Here is a 7,751-nt window from a genome sequence, read left to right on the forward strand (position 1 = left end):
CGAATTTTAAGATAAAAAGAGATTTAAGACAAAGGAAATGTGAACTCACGCCTGCTGAATTTCTCGCAGTTTATAAAAAGCTACATCGAAACAAAGCATAAAACACAAACTTGCACACACACAAGATCACATGGTAAAAATAGCGCAACGAGGGCTTTTCAACTGCAATCCTGTCAATAATAATAATCATAACCGTACCTTGCTTGAAAACGACCTCGTCCATTCCGTTGCCATTACATGTAATGCGTTCCAGTTCCTTAATTCAGGGGCCTTCCCGTCCCATCTCCTACCAAACCGTCTTCCCACAAAAGGAACTTTGCGGAAAGTAACTGTACTTATTTCCACCGAGGAAAAAATAAATAACGGGAAGTCGTTTTGGAAAATCCTACGACCCCATTCCAACCCCAAGTCGACATATTCACTCACAGATCTGTACAGTATACACTGATATTTACAGATAGAACCATACTGGTAAATGACACGGAATATGGAACAGTTTATGCCGTGGAAGTTTTCTGCACAGGAGGTATATATACACTTCATCCAGTGGTAAAAGAATGGAGGTGGTTATGACGGCAATATTATTTTTGTCGGGAGGTAACTTACGTATAGATATATATATATATATATATATATATATATATATATATATATATATATATTATTATATATATATATATATATATATATATATATATATATCTATAATAAATATATATATATATATATATATATATATAAAATATATATATATATATATATAATATATATATATATATATATATTTATACACACATAATATATATATATATATATATATATATATATATATATATATATACATATATATATATATATATATATATATATATATATATATATATATATATATACATTTATTTATACACAAGATTTTTCCCCTTGGAAGGAAGAAGACTCCTACAGGTGCTATCATGCAAGTTACTTTTGGTCGTCCCGACCAATCCTGCTAATCAATTTGGATGGGTGATCACCATAAAATAACAGACGCTGTTGACATCTAAGCCCCCTGAACATCCGTGGGGCCTCGCAACCTCATCCCAAAACAGAGATAGCTGAAAACCCTTAAGACTGACACCTACTGGCGCTAACTCCAACAAAGGAAAATGGATGTGATAAAATAAACAAATATATACTTTATGAATATTTATATATATACATATATATTCATTTATTTATAAATATAAAACTATATATATTTATATCTATATAAATATATATATATCGAAAAACTTCCTATCACTTTAAGAAATTAGCAATGCCATATCATTTTACACACCTTAACAATTAATTTTTTTGCAATGCCCTTGCAAAATTAACATAGGTGGCACACAACGAGCACCGCTCGAAGGCGGCATTCTAAATAAGCCCACATAAGCCGGATAGATCCCTTTATTTATGGGTGCCATCTTTCTATTTTGCTTATGGTTACTGCTGCGGTCACAGCACTATCTTCCGGGAGTCGTGCTTAAATCTAGTTGGTTGCTGTTCGGAGGAGAGAGAGAGAGAGAGAGAGTCTCAAGGATCTCCTATGTGTTCTTCAAAGTCGAATTTGCTGGCAGTACCATGAGATACAAAACCAAGAATAACAGTGAGAGAGAGAAGAGAGAGAGAAGAGAGAGAGAGAGAGAGAGAGAGAATCTCCTGTGTTCTTCAAGGTCGAATTTGCTAGAATTACCATGAGATGCAAAACAAAGATAAAAAATATGAGAGAGAGAGAGAGAGAGAGAGAGAGAGAGAGAGAGAGAGAGAGAGAGTCTCAAGGGTTCTCCTATGTGTTTTTCAAAGTCGAATTTGCTAGAAATATATACCGTGAGATACAAAACAAAGATAAAAATGAGAGAGAGAGAGAGAGAGAGAGAGAGAGAGAGAGAGAGAGAAGTGTCTGAAGGATCCTCCTATGTCTTCTTCAAAGTCGAATTTGCTGGCAATATTGCGGGATGAAAAAACAAATGAAAGAAGAGAGAGAGAGAGAGAGAGAGAGAGAGAGAGAGAGAGGAGAGAGAGAGAGAATAAAACATAATACAAAGAGGAACCAGGAGATTGAAATGAAATAAAGTGACTTTGCTAAATAATACTAATACTAACAAATACTAATATATTTTAGCCACGACCACAGCCAATCCTGATAAACGAATTATACGAAATAGCTGTAGAGTAGACCAACCATCCAATCACCTTTAAGGTCACGAAACCGAGACACATAAGAACAAAACAAACGTCAAACAAATCTGATCTCTGAAACTCTCTATAAGAATCGTAAAACAAATGCAATTTCTAAAATTCTGGGGAAGCCGATTTGGTCCCGAGGACAACGTGACTTCAATAAGACCCAAATAGGAAGCGGGTCAGGTCGTACAAACATCAATTATTGTCGTGATGTTCGGGAACGTGTTCCGACATGTCGATGGGGGATTGGGACAAGGCGCCCTTCATGAAAATACTTTAAATTTATTCCCTGTCTGGATATCTGCGAAGCTGGACTTCGATCTAATCATGGAGGGTGTATTGACGACGTTCATGCTCGTTAAACTCTTGGGCATTCTTTATCGAAATGATTCATTCATATCAACTGCATCATTACTAAAATTAAATAAGGCCGTTACCATTATTCTCCCTCCATGTTCAAACCATCAAACCATTACTACTAAACTTTAATATAATATATATATATATATATATATATATATATATATATATATATATATATATACACATTGTGTGTGTATGTAACGAAAGTTATATCTTTAATCTAATCCAGTTGTAGGAATTACTTTTCTCTTAGTTTAATAATAACAACAAGCACTAATGATATTGCACAAATATTCAGCATAAGACCAATAATTATTATTGCCAAAAACATACCTACAAATACAACACATTTCTATCTATCTATATCTACGTAAATATATATATATATATATATATATATATATATATATATATATATATATATAGTCAGTGTGGGCGCACGCGTACACTATACACACATTTTCTTTCTTTACCGTAACCTTTATTAAGTTACAGAGGTTGCCCCCAGAAAGGGTTAGCGGCTAGCCCTCCAGTTCGCAACACGGTTTTTGAAATGTCGTACCTAGACCTATGCCCTTTTGAAATTTGGCTAGAACCACCACAGTAGTTTATCTTATGTAAGTACCTAAAACCTAATTGACTTCTTAGGTCAAAAGCAGTCCAGTAGGATTTTAACAGTGCGCCCCTCCGCTTTTTACTTGCCCCGGACATCAAGCCTAGAGCAAAAAAGAAGAAAAAAAAGTAAAAGTAAGCAGTCGTGATCACAACCGCTGAGATATCTTTGATAAATCCTTTAATCCTTCTTTTAACTGAAATAAGAAGCTTAAACAATAACTAGCTATCAGCTCGATTACATTTCATCTCTCAGTAGGCAGAACCTAGGCATACAAATATGTATCATGTTAAGGGAACGAACTAATTTCCTTAACTTAGTATTCTGTTTGGAAACGTACGTTTACTACTGAAAACCTTGACATCAGAAATGGGAAATGTACTAGACAATAACTGTCCTTCCACGGGTCGGCTTTGAACACCGTTCAATAGTCAAGTCCAACGTTTTAATTATCTGTTCCACTAAGCATGGTTCTATGGGAAGCATAATAGATAAGCATTAGTTTATGACTTTGCATTTGCTATTCAGGTGATTTTCTTAATGTGCGTAACGTAATTAATGTCAATGGAACCAGTTTTTCTACTTATTTCAGTTCAAACCATAATAATAATAACCTCAACCGGAACTTGGTAAGAATAGGGATACCAGACAAAGGGATGCACAAATTGTAGAAAAGTTGACTAACAACCAGAGAAAAGTAAAGGAGATTCACGAAATAATACAGATCCCGCTGATAAAACACAAACAGAAAGGAGGGGGAAGGTTGTATCTTTCACCACGGTAGCCGACTAGTTTCCAAGGTAACCACACTCTCTATCTCTCTTTCTCTCTCTCTCTCTCTCTCTCTCTCTCTGTGAGCTGATCATCCCATCACATTTTAAAAACTCCGCTCTCATCCTGCGGTCGCTCCCACTCTAATAGGCTACTTTAAAACCAGCGTAACTTACTAAATACAAAATATATATCTCTCCTCCCTCTCCCAACTTCTGTCTGAAGTTCCCCCCTACATCACCTCCTCTGACACCAACCCCCACAAAAGAAAATACAAAGGAAACTCCAACCTGGAAGTTTTAGAGGCTACTCCGGCTTGAGGACCCTTGTGATATATGTCAATTATCCTTAACTTGTAAAAATATGTTATATCATTATTGGCCTAAATTTTGAGTTTCATGTGGGTCTTTTCTGGATACTCCTTTCCATCCCATCCCGATATAGCAACGACATCCAAACTATTTTTTCTGGCCGGTGTTTACTTATGTAAATGTCTACCGGGCAGATAATAAATGGGATGTGGCAGTACACGAAGGTGGGTTGTTGACATAACATAGGCCTACCTCACGAATATCGAACTGCAAAACTGAAATATATTTTGAGGTATAGTATCCTTTACGACATGAACGAGTTATTTATTCTTATGTGATTATTTAATGTACGGAATGCTATGGTCTTTACATAATCATGTAGGCCTAAATCCCCATTGCCAGCACATGAAAAATGACATAGGTCTACACAGTACAAAAATAAAAGGTGAACTGCAAAATAAAAACGGATCATAACACGATATTGACTTACCTTCAAACGGAGAGTAATCTATCGGTAACAGAGAATAGTGCCGAAGACGTTCAGAACTCGGTCTCACTAACGAAAGTTCAACAAAAAACAATCCCTTACATGCAATTGATCACTGACATTACGAAACTGGCGCTCGAACCAGTTGAGAAGCGTCGACCCCGGGCAGCAAAACCGGAAAACATGTCGTACGGTGAGCCTTCCAACACCGGTAGCACTGGACGATTTCATTGAGATGATTAAAGAGAACGATACTATACCTCTCCATAAAACAACGTCGGCTTCACCATCAGCAGCCAATTGGCGTTGTAAAGGAGAGATTCGCCTTTGAGAAGCGGTACAGACGCTGCTTTTCTTTTCAGTTTTTTTTTTAATTATTATTTCAACAACATTTTTTTTTTAAATATTTGATATCGATGCACTGATTTGTGAGCACATAACCTATAAATATCAGCAATTATCGATGATACGTGGCCAGTTATGGACTACCATATCTAATTCACAATGACGTAAGATATATTTTTCGCAGTTTCATTTTGGCTTCCTAAACTACTATAGAACTTCTGTAACGTGCGAGATCTTTTACATTTCTTTATTGATACATGATATTTAGACATTGAGTCATGTAACCACTTACACAAATGCTTTATGCTAGTATTGATTAGTGACAAAAGCTCACAGTTCTTGGAAACATTCAGTTTTTATTAACGAATACACAGACATAGTCAAGGTCATGGGTTACATTTCTTGCACGATACGTTTGAGTCAGTCTTCTGATATTAAATTAACTTTTCTTGCTACTTTTTAGTAGGCCTGCTAAAGCCATCGTAGTCCCTCTCTTGAAAGCAACCCTACTTCCTCCTACGTTTTACGGATTGTTCTACGAATGCTAAAGACAAATTACACAATGTATTTCTACAAATGTACCATATATATCTGTAAAACACTGTAATTTAAAATACACGATGCCACCGTTACCGCACGACATTTTCGTCTGGCAGCGTCGCACACAGGAGAGGTTCCCGCTCTCAAACATCACGGTGTCATGGACTTCCGTGGATGTTCTCCATGATTTGTTTTGTGTGATACAAAACCGCTCGTAAATAACTAAGCGCATCGAAAACTTGGTATATATGAAACAAATACTATTCCTTGACTAACGCCAAAGGTATACAGACGTATAATTACGGTTATAAGTAAAATTCTAAATCAATGTATTGTGGGAATGTTCGACTCTTAGTACTTCCGTTGATGGTGATGTTTTTAAGGGATTATTTCACCTCCGTAAGAGCTCTTGGTCTAGCAAGCAACTTCCAAAAAAACCTTTGTAATGTTAATTTGATTGGCAGCTTCGTTTCTAACAACGCTTCATCACTCAATAACCAAAATCTACGACTATGGCCATACATCATTGCGCAGGCATATTTTATTTTAATTAAAACATTATCAGGTAAAATGTTTGTCTGTGCCCAGCACAACTGAATAGGCGGTTGAGTTGACCTACTTTGATGCAATTACACGAGAACGATGCTAAATAATTAGTGACTGTCCACAACAGAGCTTTTAATAAATGACAGTGCTATCTTCAGTTCGTTGGAACCATGTCCAGAGGCCCACAACTGACCACGCGCTCACTACAACCCGTAAGCATCAACTATGGGCTGCCATTTTGTGAGGGATTTCATTGGCAGTATCTATACATACCATCCAGCTTATATATTTGTTAAACATAATAAAAGTAGGAATACAAAGAGGAAATAAATATGGGAAAAGCAATCTTCTTCGTGGCCATTTCTTTGAGCATTGCCTGAGAATATTCTCAGTGGTAAGTTAAGTCATTAAAAATCGCTAGTTATAATTTTAGCTTTTGGTCTATAACGAATTTCTTGTGTTTGAGTTATATAAAAGAATAAAAGAAGATATAAGTTCACAAGATGCAAATGCTCACCAAATGAACGACAGCAGTTCGCCAATTGACATGCGCTGACCACTGATTTACAGTACATGTAAAGAACAAAATATATAATTAAAAACAATATTATTAAGAAATCAAAAGCTGAGAAATTGCAATTTAAAGGTAATTCTTCCATGAGGCAACTTATGTTCACACCTAAAAGAAACTATTAGCATATTAACGATACCAAATGACAATTACCAACAGTTTAAATTTTTTTAATACGCTCATTTCTGATTATATCGTTTACAGTAAAAAAAAAAATCAAGTTAACTTTAATATTAAGTAAAATGCAACCAACAGCGCCTTTTCAAATACATTTCTCTTACCATTACTGTCTCTACCAGAAGCCTGGTGCACGGGTAAAGAGCAGCGCTCTATATTCCGCCTATATCATAACTCTAATATATTGCATTTAACTACACGATTCAAATCAAGCTTTATGTTGATAGCCTACGCCTCGCCATTTCCTCCTCATCACCAATTCGCGGAATTTATTCAGAATGAAACTGGTAATCGGTGCAGGAAGGGACGATTCAAGAGTCAGGATTAACAGCATCGTTTATGAGACTAGAGTGAACTCGATGATTTAATCAAAATGGATTGGGTGTGTGTGCGTGTTTGTTTGTGAAAGGTACATCATATCAGAAATCGATCTGAGAATTATAATTTATGAATATGCCAGCATTATGCAACCATTATGCTAATGCATCCTAACGTAAATATTGGTCACTAAATCCAGACTGACGAAGTTTTCGTACTAACAAGAATTTTATCCCGTCATGAAATTCAGTGCGGTTTATCACGAACCACAAATCATACAAGGAATGCTTTTCCGGAATGTGGGCTGAATTCTCTTTATTTTCCAGTTCAACAATAAAACTCAAGTTCACGGTAACTGTAACAGTCACGTAAAAGGAATGCTGTTCGCCTCCGACGCTGTGCCAGGCTGCATGACAGCAAGCAATAAAGTGAGCAATGCTATTGATCTCTTCTTTTCAGTTAAAGGACGGAATTATTGGTCATAAAATGGAATTTAAGACT

At 36.0% G+C, this 7,751-nt stretch overlaps 1 protein-coding gene across 1 annotated transcript in view; it reads right to left on the reverse strand.

Moving 5' to 3' along the window:
- Positions 1 to 4,905, reverse strand: part of LOC135223798 (tetraspanin-18-like) — a 242,567-nt gene extending 237,662 nt beyond the window's left edge. The window contains exon 1 of the mRNA XM_064262618.1: positions 4,757 to 4,905. The gene's annotated coding sequence lies outside the window, so the exon portion shown is untranslated. The remainder of the gene's footprint in view (positions 1 to 4,756) is intronic.
- Positions 4,906 to 7,751: the final 2,846 nt, after the last annotated feature.

The sequence above is a fragment of the Macrobrachium nipponense genome, chromosome 10 (genome assembly GCF_015104395.2).
Source record: "Macrobrachium nipponense isolate FS-2020 chromosome 10, ASM1510439v2, whole genome shotgun sequence".
NCBI lineage: Eukaryota > Metazoa > Arthropoda > Malacostraca > Decapoda > Palaemonidae > Macrobrachium > Macrobrachium nipponense.